General features: G+C 37.0%; 1 protein-coding gene across 1 annotated transcript in view; it reads right to left on the bottom strand.

Annotated features, from left to right (window-relative positions):
- Nucleotides 1-18,555, bottom strand: part of atg7 (autophagy related 7) — a 70,622-nt gene that overhangs the window by 14,878 nt on the left and 37,189 nt on the right. The window lies entirely within an intron of this gene.

Genomic DNA, 18,555 nt, shown 5'->3' with positions numbered 1-18,555 from the left:
ATTTCATTTAGCTAGAAAAGCCTTAGGTAAAAAAAAAGAGAAAAACAACAACTTAGAGCTATGTTTTAAAGAGAACCTTTAGACATAGGGTTAGGGGTTAAATTGGAGCCTTTTTATTCTTCAAATGGGGTCCAGATCATTTAATACTCCTGTGACATTCTTATACGTCATAATTTTTACAGGCACCCATCACAAAAATGTACTTAGCTGCTGCATATCATTGTATGTTTCTCTATAATAAGATAAATTAGAGAAAAATGTTAATCAAAATGTTCAAAGTTTGGGTAGAATTTACCTTAATAGTTCATTATTAACTGAAAATTTTCTGTAACACCATACTTCCATTTGTTGTGATTCTCACCTACATTTGAACCAACTGACTGATGAAATATGAAAGATTAAAATAACTGAACATGCCACAATAACTCTCAGAGGCCTACTGCTGGCAGATGTTATTTATTAGTCATAAAACCATTCCTTACAACTAAAAATAGGCCAAAGCACACAAAAATTACTTTAAACAGTCAAAGCAGATACAATCTGATGCATGTTCAGCACAAAACGTTCTACGGCAAAATTGATTTGCATCATCACCAAAAACATTGGGCAGAAAACAATCAAAAGTACAAAGGTGTGAAATGGTGCAACACCCGCCAAGGTGTGAGAGAAATTTGTGGTTTTATGAAGCTGGTGCTGTACTAACATAAACACAGTTTTATGAACCACTTGGTAATAAATCAAGTGCATCAAGGAGGAAGAGTAGTCAAATCTAAAAGTAGCATTACTTCTGCATCACGATACTAAAGTAAAATTAGTTAATAGTTATCCAAAAAAGTTACCATATTTATGGACTACAAGTCGCATTATTTTTTTTATCGTTTGGCTGATCCTGTGACTTAGGTTTATTTTCCTCTTTATGATGCATTTTTGACTACTCAGTTAAATGTTAATCATCTGAAGCCGCAACAAAAGCTAATCGTTGACTAAAGGCAAGATGGCAAAAACTGGAGGAACGAGGCCAAAGAAAAACAGGCTGTCAGGAGAGGTTTGCATTTACGTTTCCACGCCCTGGTAGTTGTCAAGATGATAAATATAAATGACTTTGCAGGTGGGTCTTCTTGGTGTTACCGCTACATGCAATTACCTTTACATGAAAATATGCAGAAACTGCCAGCAGACTTCTGACCTTAACTCGATAGTTTCCGTGAGTTCTTTGAAAAGCAGATAACCAAACATAACATGTCACTGGATCATAACATCAACATGGACGAGGTCCCTTCAAGTTTGACAATTTCTAAATAAACACAACAGTCCAGTGCAAGTTTTTTTCCTTACTAGTGCATTTCTTGACTGATGCAACTTTTAGTCCCGAAAATATGATACTCAAAAGTAAAACAACTGTTAGTAAAAATGCTACGTTAGTACAAAGTAAATTATAACATCTGCTTAAATTTATGAAAATCATCTAATTAGACAAACTAAAATATTCAGTTATATGCATATTTCAGTTAGAACAGTGCAAAGTACTTCCAGGGCAATATATTGTTCTCAGTCTATCTTTAAACAGCACAGTAGGCTCTGAAGACACAAAATAACACCAGAACAATGAAGCTTGTATTCAAACAAGAAATGTTAGTTTAACTGTAAGTTTGCTATCTGTCTGGTTTTCATTTTTCATTCACTGAAGTAATTACAGTTGGGAGAAGTTCCAAACAATTTTACTCAAGCAAGAGTAATGAAACTTCAAAATAACGTTACTCAACTAGAAGTAGAAAGTACAGTGCTGTAAAACGTCTTGAAGTACTATATATTTTTACTTAATTTATCCAAGTACATGCAGCTGCTTAGGAACCACTTGCTTATTGCGACAGGCAATATAAAATATGTCCAAGTCAAGTCTGATGTCTTTTTCATGTATCTAAGCAACGACAAAGCATTTCTGCAAAAAAATCAACAAATTCTTTATTTTGTTTCTTTTTGTGAGCGATCACTGTGTGATTCTGTTCACAACCACTACAAACTCCAGCTAATGAACTGTTAGGAGCAGCAACTAACCAAATGGCAATAACAGATCAACTTCAGAGGCAGCGTGTGTCTCTGTGCAGCCAGTTCAGACCTGCCCTTCCTTTAATTATAACTATGAGACTAAGCCAACAGACATGTGGTCAGAGCAACTATTAAACACCAGTGGGGCCCCCAGGGGCACAAACACACAGAAAACACACGCACACATACATTTGCACTTGCATTCAAAGATAGCTATGCATGTTTTAACATGAGTGACGAAAGGAATAAAAGAGATCAAATTCAAACAGTTGTTTTAGTACTTGCATTTTTTTAAAGAAACTGCCATGTAAAACAGAAGGTTTAAAAGAAGCTGCAAATCACAAACATGCACATGGAGGTTACAGAACAGAAAGCAAATTGCTCCGTACACCAGCAGAGGAAGAAACCTTTTCATCTGATAATAAACAAACCAGGCAGTCAAAGCCTGTTTACAGATTTATCGGAGAAGCCTGCACTAGTAATTAATGTTCAGAGGGGGAAAAAATCATCCAGTCACAAGCCATTGCACCACATGTAGACCGTACTGGTAACCACAAGGCTGAATGGGCTTCAAACATATGTTCCTGAGCAGTGATCCAAGCTAGGCGTGGGCTGATGGTACACACAGAAATCATAGTTCAATTCATATGTCAGCTTTAAAGTCACATTTTGGTGCATTTTTTAAAATCATTTATAAAGTATTTGTATTTAACAGGGGATATTGTTTATATCATAATATTTTTTAAATGAAATAATACTTTGTCTGAGAAGTCAATTGAAAAACAAAATCCATTTGGGTAGCTAAACAGTGGACTTAAAACGTGAGCTATACCTTCGGCATTTTTTTTTTTAAGTCAGAGTATGATATATGACAACACCTGTGGTACAAAGCTACTTTTTCCCCAACTGTTCTCCATTTGTGCATTGTCTGCAGTTATTGTTGCCATAAACTTTACGTTGTGTCTGTTTAATGTCTTCACAGAAATTACATCTGGCCCAGAGTTTCGGTTTAGCTGTGTCTTTTTCCTGGAAGTCACCATTAGCTGAGGAGCTGCTACCAGTAAATGTATATTATTATTTTTCACCCTGTATTCTGCGTAAAGCCGTTGCAGATAACACAGGTGGTACTTTTTCATCCCACAAATTGTACAACTGGCTCAGAGATTATTTGTTTAACTTTGTTTCTCTTGTTGCAATGTATAGAAACTACTGGACACAAGATTTTTTTCTATCTCACTTTGAATTTTTATGTTTATCCTTTTCAAATCTTCTTTTATTCGACTCATAGCCACATTTGAGATTTGAACTGTGGAGTTTATTAATACCTGGAAATATTGATATAAATAACAAACATAAAAATCCACTACTGGCTGACTTCTAAGCTGAATCAAAGGCTTGATGATATCAATAACCAACATGTGCTGGCCAGAGCAGAGTCTAGTGAGAGATAAGAAAAGCCCTCTGCTAATGCTTAGATATACATGCATGTGTGTCTGTGTGGGTGAAAAAGAGAGAGAGTGTGTTTTCCTTTTAAGCCAGTGCCCATAGGCAGCTTACTTCTGACCAGCAAGGCAAGCCATAATCAGCCTATACTGGATTCAGACATGTACACGCAGGCCCAAACTCACACACACACTCACACGCACACACAAGGTCAGCTAGCTCTTATCTCAGTCTTTCATGCAGCTGGATGGTTTTGCAGACCCTGCCAAACCAGGAACAAACAGTCCTGCACTCAGGATTCAGGAAAATAGTTTTTTAAGGTAATAAAGTAAGTCAGACCGCTTTACAGAAATATAATTACAGATTTATGAAGGTAAGCAGAATTTTAATCCTAGAAGCTGTCCTTTGGTGTCACTTTTTCAGGCTGCTGTCTCAATTTCTTCAACAAATTTTATCACACATCTGCTCAGATAGCGGTCTTTAATACACAGAGAAATGGTAGTCTGCAGAGGACTATCAAACATTAGTATTTCTGCACACAATGTGCATGACACACACTGATAACATTTACTTCCTGAGGTTTCACTGGAGTGATTTATAACCTCCGCAGCCATAAACAGAGGGGATCCAGGTGGAAACGTTCAACTCTATGAAACTGTCTGGTGAATGTACCTAGTTTAAAGCTATTGTATTTAGAATAGAATAGAATAGAATAGAATAGAATAGAATAGAATTCATCCCAGCAGGGAAATTACTTCGCAGTTACAGCATAGAGACAAGACAAGAGAAGGGACAAGACACAATAACAACGTCCGGGTGTTGAGTCTGGAGTTTGGCTGTGGCAGAGCTGATGACGTCACAGGCCACCGCTGCATCAGCTGATGGGGGAATGTAAACAGCGATCAAAATGGCGGACGTAAACTTCCTTGGTAAATAACACGGCCGCATTCCCACAGCCAGAAGTTCAATGTCCGGGCTACAAATCTGTTCGTTCACGTTAACATGACCGGGATTACACCACCTCTCACTCACATAAAGTGCAATCCCGCCGCCCCTCTTCTTCCGACTCTTGGAATAGTCCCTGTCCTGCGCACCAAGGAAAATCCAGGGACCTCCACGCTGTATTCCGGAATAAGCGAGTGCAGCCAGGTTTCTGTGAAGCAGAGATACTGCACTCCAAGTACTCCTTCTGGGTCCTAACCAGCGCCGTGAGTTCGTCTGTCCTATTTCCCAAAGATCTCACGTTCCCCACAATGATCGCCGGTACCGTTGGCCTGCGCCGTCTCCTCTTCTACCTCCGTTTAACTCCAGACCCACAGCCCCGTCGTCTCCTCCGTAACTCCTCCGGGACCACAGGCCCGTCTCCGGGCAGCAGCAGAGGCCCACACAGCGCAATCAGCCGTTCACGCGAGCAAACAATGCCGCTACTCCGCTCGGCGAGGTTCTTCGCAACCAAGAGTATAAAAAGTAGCAGAAGAACGCGGAGAACATCGACAGAACCACATCCAGCCATTGTGGAAAACCCAACTGATGATCCATGGGTTCTTCAAGCACGGATCCTTAATCGGTTACAGCAAATATACACAGACAAACACACACGACGGGAGCTGCGTCTGCAGGCAGCCAGCTGCGCCGGCGCCATCTTGACGAAATTTTTTTTTGCCTCATTTGCCTCAGAAATGACATGGTTTAGGTTAATAAAATGTTTGCTCTGATGAAACGTTCATAGTAAGGTTTATGCTTAGTTTTATGAATAATTGAACCTCACCTATGTGTGGGCGTGTGTGTGTGTGCGGAGGGGGTTGGGGGATGTGTTGCTCTGTGAGGCAGGATTTCAACTGGGGACTGCAGCTCCAGGCAGAGTCTTGGAGAAATAGTTGGTGCTGGTCGTCAAGGCACTCCCGAATGGTTGCCACGGGATATTCAAGTAAAAGTGAATGAAAGAATCAAAGCAGCACTCCAGGTATTTAAAAAAAAAAAAACAGAATAACATTATAAATTGTTTTAAAGCTAAAAGAAAACTTGACATAGCATCATGCCTGTTCCCCTTGAACAACTGTGCAAAAAAGAATATGCCCCAAATTACATTAGTGCAAAAGCAGTAGCACATATTAAAAGTCTTATTAAAGGTGAGTAACATTTTTCAAATAATGTCATAGTATGATGGTATGAATTTGTTTGACTTTTTATACCATATTTTCCACACAAACTTATTGGGGCTACATATGAGCTAGCTCATATGTGTTTTTATGGATTTAAAAACACAAAACTGTTCTCTCATATCATTAAATGTTTCAGGTGCTTTTAATTAAATGACAAAACAAATTGCAACATTACCCCTTCCTCACCTGTTGCTGTAGCCTAGTTATAAAGAAGGACACTACACTTTAATAATGCATAGAAGAAAGACAAACTCAGATTTTTGCAAAAACTTTCTGTAATAAAAAACGCAGACAGTCATGGTGTTGAAGTTAAATGAGAATCAGTCAAAATTCTTTTTGAGGAAATATCAATTTATAATTACAAGTGTCAATGCCAGATATAGACACAGACTCCCTGACTAGTGTACTGTCGATGTTTCTGATGCATTTTAAGTGGATGTGATTTAGGTTGTGTAGGAAGTGAAAGTCAAATCTAAAGGAGCCATGCCATCACAGGTTCAGAAATAGTTGTTAAAAGCAAACCGACAGGAAGAAGAGTTGAGCTAAACAGGGATGACTCGACTACTACTCAGTCTGTTGCAACCTAATCGTCTGTCAGTCCGAGCATGCTGCCAGCTGCCAGGCTGGAAGGAGGCATCACTCTGGACTGACTGACGCCGGTGACGAGGAGCCATGTATAGGAACAGGAGCGCTGTAAGTTTTCCCATGTAGTGAGGGAAAAAAGGTCCCGTTTATGACCTGCGAAAATAACTCTTCCATGATTGATGATCGGTAATTCTGGATGAACTCCTTTGGGCTCAAGATATAGGACAGCTGTCCTGGGTCCCATACGTCATTTCTTTTCCTCACCTACAGTAGACCTCTTATCCATCTTCAGCCCCATGTGCAAAGGTATTATTAACACTAAAGAAGTATAGAGATAGAGCACTTAATGCAGTTTAGTTCTTATCTTCAGTAATTTTCTAAACTACCCTCATCTTTATCATCTCTGTATCACCAGCAAAACCATTAAAACACATTAGCAGAGCAAGAAGTCAACAGATTACATTTTAACATGTTTTACAAAACAGGAAAGATGAATCACAGGCATGATGTTATTTTAACATGTACTGTCTGCGTCTTAGTTATATATAGATTCGACTGGAATTTTGTTGGAGGTAGCATCCTGTAATAAGGGAAACAGTGAGCAGCTATGTTAGCTCTAAGAGTCATATTACCTCAGCTACAGTGAGACAAAATGAGGAATGACCCAACTGGTCTGTTTGAACCTTTAATAAACAAACTTGGACAAGAATATCTACTCTTGCAGATGCAGTAATTTATATGCATGTGTTGATGCAAAGGCCTGGGCTACCTAATAATTTGGTTGTGTGTTTTTTTTTAAATAAAAACATCTGAAAATGAACTTAAGAGTTCTGCAAACCTTGACGAAGCAAAGTAGAGGTTTTAAACCAAGATTGCTTTCTATCTGTCTTTTCAGAAGGTAGTGTATATACATATATACATTTGTATATACATGTATATACAGTATATATATATAATCTTGTTTATGTACGAGGAGCTCTGAGAGGCCGTCCCTCTACTTTGAGCTCCCCTCAGATAATAAGGGGAGGAGATAATAATCTCCTACTCATAGTTCTAATCTCTACTTCAAATCTATTCCACCCTTAATGTGACATATTTACTATATGATTCAGTTTAAAAGCAAATAACAGAAAGCTATGATAACCTGGTGCTATAAATGTGCACACCAATAAACTAATACTTTGTTAAAACACACTCAGTGAATTTCAACATCAAGTCATTTTGTATTCTCATCTGCCATCAATAACAGAGAATCTAACTAGAAATAATATTCACCTGTAGTAGCAGGATTTTATGGACATTTGCTCATTTTCATCCCTGAGCTAAATCTATAAGCCTCTTTCATAAAACACTTCGAGGTCTGTCTAAGATACTTTTGTTATCTCCATGTGTTTGTAAAAAGAGGAATACATCGCAGGGCGCAGAACTCTGCCCACCTTTGTTACACCCCTGACTCGCCAAGCAAGTTAGTCACAGGCTATGCGGTTACTTGTCTTCATTGTAAACTGGGGTTATTGAAGTTATAAACAGTTCCAAACGCAAGTCGGTTCTGACTCAAAACCACCAGAATTCTGTTGCAAACCTGAAGATCAGGAAGGATTTGACTTTTCAGCCTCAAGGATGGGTACTGGGCACCACTTTAAAATGCATTATAGTGCATGTTTTGCTCAATGGCAGAGTAGAGCTGCGCTGGTCTGAGATGAACAAAGCACAGAACACAGTGTACTGCTGAGCATGACACCCTGAAGCAATCAGTGTCCCGGTACGTTTGACACAAGATGAAACACATAACAGGAGCTAAATTAATCCGGGAGTAAAAGGCGATTTTAAAAAGCTGTCTGCCGTCTTTGCTCACAGTAAGTTTACTTTGGTATCATTCCGTAACAAGTGATAGTGAATAATGATCCTTCTATCAATAATGAACATATTTGAGCTCTCATTGACACATTAGAACGATTAATGCTCCCTGCTCAGGACCCTTCTCACCTGACTTTGCCTCTAGCCCCCATGAAGACCTCCAATCTTAAAAGCAGCCACATGGTGTGTGAACTTTTGAGATCTACAGCATGTTTGTCAACCCTCACTTTGACCTTAACCAAAAAGCCTCAAGCTAACAGCTAGTTGCAAAACAGCAATTGGAATTGCCTTGTTATTGAAATGAGTTATAAGAATAAATTTGCCTTTTTTACCAATAAGCAGTTGCTAGAAAAATATTAAAGAAATGTTTCATAGAACAGTTGAAAAGAGAAACAGAAAGGGACAGCTAATTAAAATTTAAATAAGATAACAATTTTTCTATAAACCACACAAAAAATATGCATTATATATGCATATTATATTGATAAGCTCTAGAAATAAATATTGCAGATTCAGAACACAAGTAAAGAACAACACCATGCAAGGTAATGCTAAGTATTGAGGTTGAAAGTTAAGCTACTGAATCAAAGTCACTCAATTTAGCTTGTGAAGAACTGGGGAGAAATAGGCTATCTATAGTATTAGTGTGTGTGTGAGTATGTGGGGGTGGGAGAGGAAGTGTGTAAAGAAAAAAAGGATCTAAGACGCTACATGTATGTACATAGCTGACATGCATCCTTACATATTTCTTTATAATTAGCTGTGCAATATATGTCAAGAAAGCATAGCTGAGATACTTATGAGACATAAATACACGTGTGCTATTCAATGACACTGACAGATCAGCACATGTATGTGAACTTACGTATTGATGGTAAAAAAAAAAATTAAAAATCTAATCCTGCAAGAAGACTGTAAAAATGTAGAAAGGAGTGAATATCATTTATTTCATCATAATCTTTCTCTGTAACTCACAAAAAGCTTTTTTGTAGTGAAATATGAACTAGGCGATGCAGCTATATATTAATAATTGAATATTAATAGGTTAAGACTCAAACAGATGCTTTTTTTTTCTTTTCTTTTTTTTTTTTTTTGATAAATTTTTTTTACATAAAATATTAAATAAAAATAGCCCAAGATGAGACTAATGGTTATTTCCTGTTCTTTAATCTAAACAAACAGCCATGGCAGCAGTCAATGTCTTTTGAAATCATGAGGTCAGAAGAACCCTTACAGCTCAAACAGAAACAACACCTTGTCTTTCTCAAAAAAACAGGAGCTGATGATCTAAAACCCATGTGAGAGCCTCAAAATGCATTCAAATGTTTAACTGATGAAGGTAGTGAAATCAGTAACCTAATGAAGAGGGTTTCTTCCCTCAGAACATGACTAAGCATGTACTTATACGAGTGTGTTTTGAAGAACTGCTAAAACACAGGCTTTTATTCAGTAGCATTTTGCTAATTCACTAGACTGAACTGGATGTACGCAATTAAATAAAATAAAATGGATCTATTTCTCTTGAGTGGTTTGAGATGGATTTTGTTGTGAAGTCAACTAATAATGAATTAATACTAAAGCATTTTCTAGCCTCTGGAGTGAAAATGAAAGCCAGAAAATTAAATTGAAGTGCTTCAACACTTTAAAGTGGATGAGTGCATGCTGATGGCTCCTGCAATGCACTGGGAGTGAATTTATTGATTATTTTACTGCACAGCTTAATATAGTGAAGAAGGATAGATGATGACATAAAAAGAGTGGTGTTGTGTAAAGGAGTTAGATTTTTGTTTGCTAAACTCTTTAATAAATTATTCAAAGTCTGACTGTGATGATTAAAAAATCTCAGGATTTAAAATTGTCCACATAATGCTGCTAATAAATAAAAATGATTTCAGGCTGTCTGAGAAAAAGGCAATAGATTTGTAGCTTCCTGTAAGACTCATTTTGATTGTTTGTGGAAATTAGGGGCAGCTATTAGGAACATGCAAGAACAGAAAAGAAATAAACAGGACTTTTTAAAGACACACACACACACACACAGTCACATAATAATTTCAAGGAACGTCAAAAGCAATAAACGGAAATCAAAATAAACTGTTCAAGGACAGTTGATTGCATTCAATTGGAAATGAAAAATGTTTCTCCTTGTCTTGCCATCTTTGTCTCATTTGTCCCACAGGAGGGTGTGCAGCGCACTAATGAAAAAGCAGCCTTAATATAATTTTCCTCCCAAAGTCCATCTGGTAATAATTGTAGCATGTAGCAACTGTAGATGTGTTTGGATAAAGCTCTGAGACATGGGGCCCAGTGACGCTCGCCAAGTGAATGTGTGTGTGGGCGAGAGCAAAAGCGGGAATGAGAAAAAAAAAAAAAAATCATGTGACTAGTGAGAGGCTTCACTGTGACCACGCTCACAGTTGTGTGACTGCCAAGTGGCTGTGTGATGGGCCAGCATAACTAAATCATCTTTATTGTCAGTGCAGTTTTACGTAGAGAAGCAGAGAGCGGGTCAGGATGAGCGGGGGCGGTTAGCTGACCTCTGCTCCTACATGGGATTAATGTGACTCAAGTTATGATTAGTGGCATCTGATGGCTTACAGACTGTTTTGAAAAAGATCAACATGCACACAGGTGTCTATTTTTAACTTATATTTACTGTCTACATACTGACATTTAGCCAAATAGATTTTTTTCAGAAAGATTCAGAGGTTAAGTTTAGTTCAGGCTTATTCGATCTACTAATAAACAAATGCATAACCCCTGAACATTTAACTTTTAAGCCACTGAACCAAAGGTCCTCATATCAGAGCCTTATTCTCAATGGAGTACTTTACATATCAGACTTCTCCTATACTGCTGTCAGGGGACAGATGATTTCACAACAATTTCAACACTATGAACAATAACATGTCAGTGTTATTTAAACAAATTCAGGTTACGCCTTTGTGTTTTTGTATTACTCAAGCAACACAACAATCCTGCGGATTCTGGTGAAACCTAGAAGAGCCAATTAATTCTAGCAGAGGTAATAGAAATCTTCACTACAATTAAGGCACTGCTTATAAAAGCAATCAGCATCTTTGTTTGTGTTTTTGGGTTATTGTTGGAGGGACATTTAACCCTGATGCCAGAGAATTATAAAGTAGTCATGTTGACTGAAAAGTCTCCCCTAAACATGTAAAGAAAATAAAAACAAACATCAAAATGGACAATATTAGGACAGTGGTTAATGATATACATTAACCACCAACAATGTGAAACAGAAACCTTTAAGACATTATTTAAAGCTGTATATATAAAAGAAACCAACACTAAACCTAAGCACCGACACAAAATGTTTAACCCTTACCATAAAACAGGGGAGTATTTCATCAGTGATCTCATAGTTAAATGAGATTCAACCATCTTTATATGGTGCATTAATACATCATCAACTACTGGTAGTGTTGGAGTTAGCTGGAATTAAAGAAAGGTAATTTTTTAGGGCGCAGTAATATTTTGATTTAAAATACCCTATATTAGGCGTGATTCCATTTTGCTACCCTGATCCTAACTACTCTGAACATTAGCACCCAAAAATAAACTTTGTTAAGTTTTAATCTCCCCCAAGCTTTTTTGTTGTTTGTTTCAACTGTGTTTTCAGCAATAAATCTGTAACTAATGACTTTTTAACAACAACTTTCTTTTATAAATATCGTAAAGTAGGCCTAAAATTTGTGCTAAAAGTAACTGTAACATGTTTATACATACTAGCTTGAATAGAAGAACCTACTATACTGAGGTTGTGACATCTTATTTTTGTTAACTGTGGTTATACCGTAGAGAGAGAGAAAAAAAAATCTAATTCCTCCACAATCCAAGGAATCACAAAATAATAACAGGTGTTTAATAATTTAGGACAGATTTATCCCTAAAGAGCACTGCACACATAAAACACACCAACCAACAGCATACCTTCTTGTTTCAAACTTAAAACCTGTTGACAACACACCTTCCTGAGGAGTACTGGTCGTTTTTATTTGTCCCTCAGAACATAAGTCTGTTAAAACGTTCTAATATAAAATGTTTAAAACGCAAACATGTTGCTTTAGCTCATCCCACTGACTCAACATTGGCTTAAAGTAGAAATCCACAATTTATTACAGCTAAAATTAATGGAAAATATGAGCTGTGGTTGAATTTAAACTAGGATGACTGAAATATATTACTGAGAATATTGTTCTAAGTGCTTCATTCCCCTTCAAAGAACCCCCCATGAAGGTTCAGAGTAACCTCAGAGTAAGTGCGTCCCTCCAAGCAATTTTCCTGGCTATATTTCTATCCAGGTAATATCTTTTCACAGTAATTGTTGCAGTGGAAAAGGAACGGGGTATGAAAAGAGTATTACCAATTACATTTATCAGGTGAAATCATATTTCAAGATAATCAAAAAATCTTAATCTGAGAATTTAAAAATAAAGAACATAAAATGAATGATTTCTACTTACATTGCACTAAAGTGTTAAAAATCAATAATTCATAAGAGAGGCATTGGTTTTTATCAGCTTTTGTCTTTGTTTTTGATAAAATACCACAAGTTGCAATGCTTTGACACAGTAACATTCATTTTCTTTGTATAACTACAAGTGGAAAGCTATTCAAACCCAAACCAAGAGAGAGTCATAATTTAATCTTAAGTCATCTCGCAGTGACTGTACATGTCTACCACAATGTCAATTATAAACTGTAACCCATGCAAAAGTTAAAAATAGTCAGACAATTACCTTTGAAGTTTTACAACCTCAAAATAGAAAACTGAGAAAAAAAGATGTCACCAGTCCCAAAAACAGAGCAAAGTGAGAAGTGACACAAAGTTGTTATTCTGGATGGACACGACTGGCACATGCAAGACAACATGTACTCTGTTTGGTACATTTATAGTAAGATTAAAGGGTATATTTACACAAAATTACCTATTATGATGCAAATTCAAATTAATAATAATTTGTTTCTGTTGTATTTCCAATTTTTACGTATCTGACCTCATCAAGTTAAGTTAGTACTGATCCAAAGTAAAGACATCATTTCTAACTTTCATAGTTTCCCAGACTCAAATTTATTGATTTCTTCCCCAGTTTTTTATGACATTACGTAAGATTAAAAGCAAAACAAATACCTTGTTGGGATCAGTGAAAAAGTTTAATACACTGGTTTTGTTTGTACATAGACAAACATAGATCATCTCAATAGCACTTAAAAATTCTAAACCTATGGTACCTAAACCTAGCCTAAGAGTCACAGGTCCAGTTTAAAACCTTCAGAGATTTAAGAAGCCCAAAAAGTTGTGAAATTGACGTTTTCTTGACTCAACAATGAAGGACGTAATTTAAAATAATTTTTCCCAATTACTGTGTCATGGGCTTCTGGCTCAATCAATGGACTCTTATTTCTTAACGCTCCTTACAGGAAGCGGTTATACTGTCCTGCAACTATCAGACAGAGAAGAAGAAAAGCAAAGTTGGGTGCTGCGTGGCTCATAGAACAGGCGCACCACGAGCACAGACTATGGTCCTCAATGTGGTTGTTCTGGGTTTGATTCCCTTTTTCCTGTCAAATTACTGTTCAATGAAGTTCATTAAAGGCTCACAGAGCCAAAAAATTATACGACGTACAAAGTTTGTCATATGCTAATTGAACATGCTAGGTACAATGTAGGCAATTTGAGATACTGTCTTCCTGACAAAGGGATGTTGACTGAATATTTCAGCATGGAAATAGTTATGTTGCCAAGCAACGAAGGGAGTTGGGTGGTGGAGCTATCATGTGAGTCTATGCTAAATTTTTCATAGAAGTAAGTCTCACTCAGTTCTGGTGGTACACTGGGATGAGCGAGTATCCCTTGTTTGCCACTCGAGTAATAAAACTCCTCTCACCATTCGAGTTACAACTATCTCTGTGATTGCAGCCTCCCAGCTCTGGTTTAGCTAAAGACAAACCACATATCAAGCAGAAAATCAATCCTTGAAACAGACGTCTTATCTGGAGCAAAAACTATTCTGAAATTTCACATTTTTCCTGCAAATTCAGGGTTTCTTTTGGTGTTGCATCAAGGCAGAACATGGTGCTTATTAAGTATTTTCAAAGCACAATATGTTCTAGCAACTGGATTCAGATAGGTAGTCAGGAGAAATAATTATGTTGTAAACCTGAATGCTTTTGAAATTCACTCTTTGGAAAAAACAAAAAAAAAAAAAAAAAAAAATCGCTACTAAGAAAGAGATTTTCTTTTCTATAGTGCAATGTTGGTTGCAGTTTCCATGAAAGGATTTTCAATTAAAACTAGATAATGTGAGTTATAAACAATAATTCTCAGAATTTGCAGTTTTTCATTTTATGCATTTTCCACTAAAATTGCAACAGAGGTCGTGAAAAATAGTTGTGACTGATTAGTCTGGTTGTTAGGACATCCTTTTGATTAAGGCTGGAATAAATGACTGAATATTTTTTAAACAGTTCAGAACCAATGCTCTAAATAATCTAATCCAACATAAAAAGCCATTATTTTTTTCTACAATTATTTTTCCAAAGATGGAGCAGGGAATGAAGTTGGTAAAGTCAACATTTTTCCATAACGAGTTCTTTCCTCACCTAAAAAAAAAAAAAAAAAAATCAAGGTCCATTCTTTATGTTACTTAGATTTTTACAGTGCAGTTTCAGGTCACAGATATTAGATTTTTGTGGCTGGATACTCAGGTCTCTTGAGGGTTAAGATGCAATATGCTGCATACAAATGTTTGAAATACATGCAACTGCTTTGCCAGACTCATAGTAGATTTTCCACCCGGCCGTGCTCATACCACAGTTTGAAATCCTAGCAGGACTGCTTACACAAAGGAGCCATTCATAGGGGTTTGTGCGTGACTTATGAGCATGCACATATGCACGCTCACCCACACCAACATACGCACAGCTTTCAGTCAGTCTAAAATTTCACCAAACTTGAACTGCCTCAAAACCCCACGGTGACCGCGTAAAAAGTGGTTCTCATGTTACAAACTCACCCAAAATAGACCTTAAGTACATAGTGGAGACATCTGATGACGTAAATTATAGTTTAGAGCGACACACACAAGTTAGAGTGTGCAAAAGCACACACAGACTCTCTTTCACTGTGCTAAATGCAGTTTGATGATACAGGAAAGAACAAAAAAATGAGTGGGGTATAATGTCCAACATACAGATATAGAACAATGGGTAATAAGTTTCACTTTCAATTATTGTTTCACAACAGAAAACTTGAAAATATAGGTCAAGGAAAAAACAGAGGCAAAAATCTTTGTCTTGCATCTTTTTCAAATCAAGAAAAGTTTTCATTTCAGTGAAAAATAAAAACTAGTGTCCTTTGCTGCAACTACGCAGAAAGACTCACTAGAGAATGTTATCCAAGAGAAGTAGTTTGTAGAAAAAGTAATCAGTGTAGAGGAAACAGGCGCAAAGACTGCTGGCGCTAGTGGGCTGAGCAATCAAAACAATCCCTCTATGTTCTGATTGAAGAGAAAGGGTTTGACGCCACACTCTTCAACACGCTTCGTCAGAGAGAGAAGGGGTGGGGAGAGAAGGAAGAAACAAGAGATATACAAAATGATAGGGAATGAAGAGGAGACGGAGTGTAAATAATAAGTCCCTTATACTTAACTTCCCTCATATCATTCTTTTTCTGTTTTCTCCTCTTCTAATCACCCTCTTTTTAGTTGTCTTCTAATCTCAGTCAATTTTCTTGGTTCTTTCCCACTTCATCCACCATTTATGTTTAATAAATCAGAGTTGTAGAGAAACTACATGGGAAATTCCCACACTGTGGCTGGATAAGACCCAGCTCCCACCACCCACGCTCGTTTTCCGCCTCTCCCTCGGCTCCCTCTGTCTGCTGTCAGAGGGGAGTCTTGAGGAAAACCACCCATATTCCACCACAGACTATTCTGGATGTTTGCCGGAAATGTATCCCTCTTGTTGTTCCACAAGAATCAAAGTTGAGCTCAATGGTAGAAAAGTCAAAGAGTAGAAGGCAGAGGAAAAAGGTTCCTCAGCTTTCGAATAAAAAAAGTCAGTCTTCTGTAAAATATTAAGTCTGACAAATAATACGGAAAATTATATTCTTTGAGGTAGAGAAACAATCATAAGGTCAAAAACATTTGTTCCCTTAGGTGCATCTGTCCAAACAAGTCCTGTGAAATCATTTAGGTCAAAGCTACAACAGGACAAATACAAAAAACCCCAAAGTATTTTTTATTGTCAGTGCTGATTCACTCACTGATTCACATTTCCAAACTATCTTTGGTTTGGAAATGTTTTGTTATTCAGACTCCACAGATTCAGACTCCAAAAGTAAAAAGTAAGCATTTCTAATTTATACTTTTATCTTTTAATTGATATCATAACAAAGCATTAATTGTCAAAAGATAAAATTTTGATTCTGATTTGCAGTTTTCTAGACAGGGAGAGCATATTTTTTCCTCCAACTCTAGACTGTATGCTGCCATCTACTTGTTTATATAGCAGTGGTAAACACGTGCAAGACAGTGCAAGTGTTAGCACCTCACTAACATGAATTTCTTCATCTTGTCAGCGCACGATTATAACCTCTCTGAACTAAGACAGAGTGGTCTATAAAAGTCAGCTAGAAGGATTTTTAATAAGACCACAAGAGAAGTTTAATGAGAAGGTTAGTGGTTTGTTTTTGAAGAAATACAATAAGACAAACTTTATAACTTCTAAGAGATAAGGCAGGAATGTTGTGGTCTGTCTCTCCAACTGTACATTCAAAGGAAGACACCTATAAGTAGTGAGATTTTTTTCATACACGCTGTACTTTTTACAAAATCAAAGTGAGATTACACAAGAGGATAAATGCTTGTTTAACTTTTTTAAGAATTTAGAATTTGAAATTTTTCTGGGCGCCTTAATACATAAATATTGATAAAAGTGTTTGCTCATTCAACTTCCCACACATATAAACTGGAGCGACATCAACTTCCTGTGTCCTGTCAGCTCACTATTTGCAGCTACAACATCTCCAGTTCTTAAGAAGACTCTACATGTTCTACTAATTTGAATTTCTGACTATGGTTCCAGAAGCATGTCTACGATATCAGACACTAATGTCAGAGAAGAATCCTTGCTTTAACGCATCTACAAGGTGCTCTATCGGGTTGAGATCAGGATTGGTGGAGCATTTTAAGACTTCCTTTCATTGGAGCAAACAAATTGACCTAACTCTTGGAAAACATCCTCACATTTTCAACCCGTCTGCAACAAACTTTATATTTAACACCATCTAGTCAGGTAAGGGACAACTGCCAAACAGATTTGTCCTATTTTTTTTTTTACAAGAAAGGGAGACCGGATTTGTCACTCCAGAAAAAGTTTCAAGTGCTCTAGATTCAAGAAATGAACTCATCAACACTCTGCATTGCACTGGGTAATGAGAGGTTCGTTGCAGCTTTTAAAAGTGCAGACCCGTTCCATAAAGCTCAATGTTCATGAGCTAATCTAAAAGTCACAACAAATTGGAGGTCTGTAGCTACTGAATATGAAGTTCAAGTTCCTATGAGTGTCCCCTTTTTTCACCAATATTTCTAATATTCAATTTGATTAAGTCTTACACATGTGTAAGAATTTATTGATTGGGACGACTGAATTCATTGGTAAGGAGGGGAGATCCACTACTTCCAGAAATGTAGTATATAAGTTATTTAGCTAATATGCAAATAATTGGTTGTTGTATTTCATCTGAACTGCATTTTGTTTGTACGGCCTCAGCATTCACTTGATTTTCATGTTTATAGATCACAACCAAACTGGAAAAAACTGCCTCAGATCTGATGGATAAGGTTTTTCGTCCAGACTCAGCAGCCTCTTTGTCATGAATGTTTGTGTAAATCACTCTGGACAGGCATACAGAGATTCTATTATATTACCCTCACAATACTGGACTTGTCGGGAAAACCAGACAAAATTTGACTTAGCAACCCAGCCTTGCAGTTCAAAATAAGCGTTGTCACATGAAGCAGCATCTGGATGATCACACACCATCCTGAATCATAACCATATTGGTTAATGAAGACTTTGGTTCTGCAATTAAAGCACCCAGTGATTAAGCTAGTAGTGTACATGTATACTACCCATTTACGACAGAAAGAACGACAAATGAGCTCTTTTCAGAGCATTTTAGATAATCTGATTGTAGGAAACCCAAGACATAATGAAGGCATACTATCTTGACACAAAAAATACTAAAATCAGTAATAGTGAAAACTTCATTTAGTAATTATACCCAATATATGTGGGCACAACATGCACTGTAAAAGGCTTGGCTTACTACAACTGGTGCCATCAGAGTGTTTCTTTCTTGTTCATAGTAAGAACATACTATGGGCTGGATATATAATAAGTGTGATGTGAACAGCTAACTTAATAGTATTTA

Source organism: Xiphophorus maculatus, chromosome 20 (genome assembly GCF_002775205.1).
Source record: "Xiphophorus maculatus strain JP 163 A chromosome 20, X_maculatus-5.0-male, whole genome shotgun sequence".
NCBI classification, from domain to species: domain Eukaryota; kingdom Metazoa; phylum Chordata; class Actinopteri; order Cyprinodontiformes; family Poeciliidae; genus Xiphophorus; species Xiphophorus maculatus.
The sequence above is the reverse complement of the archived record's forward strand: the minus strand, read 5'-3'. Positions and strand labels throughout refer to the sequence as shown.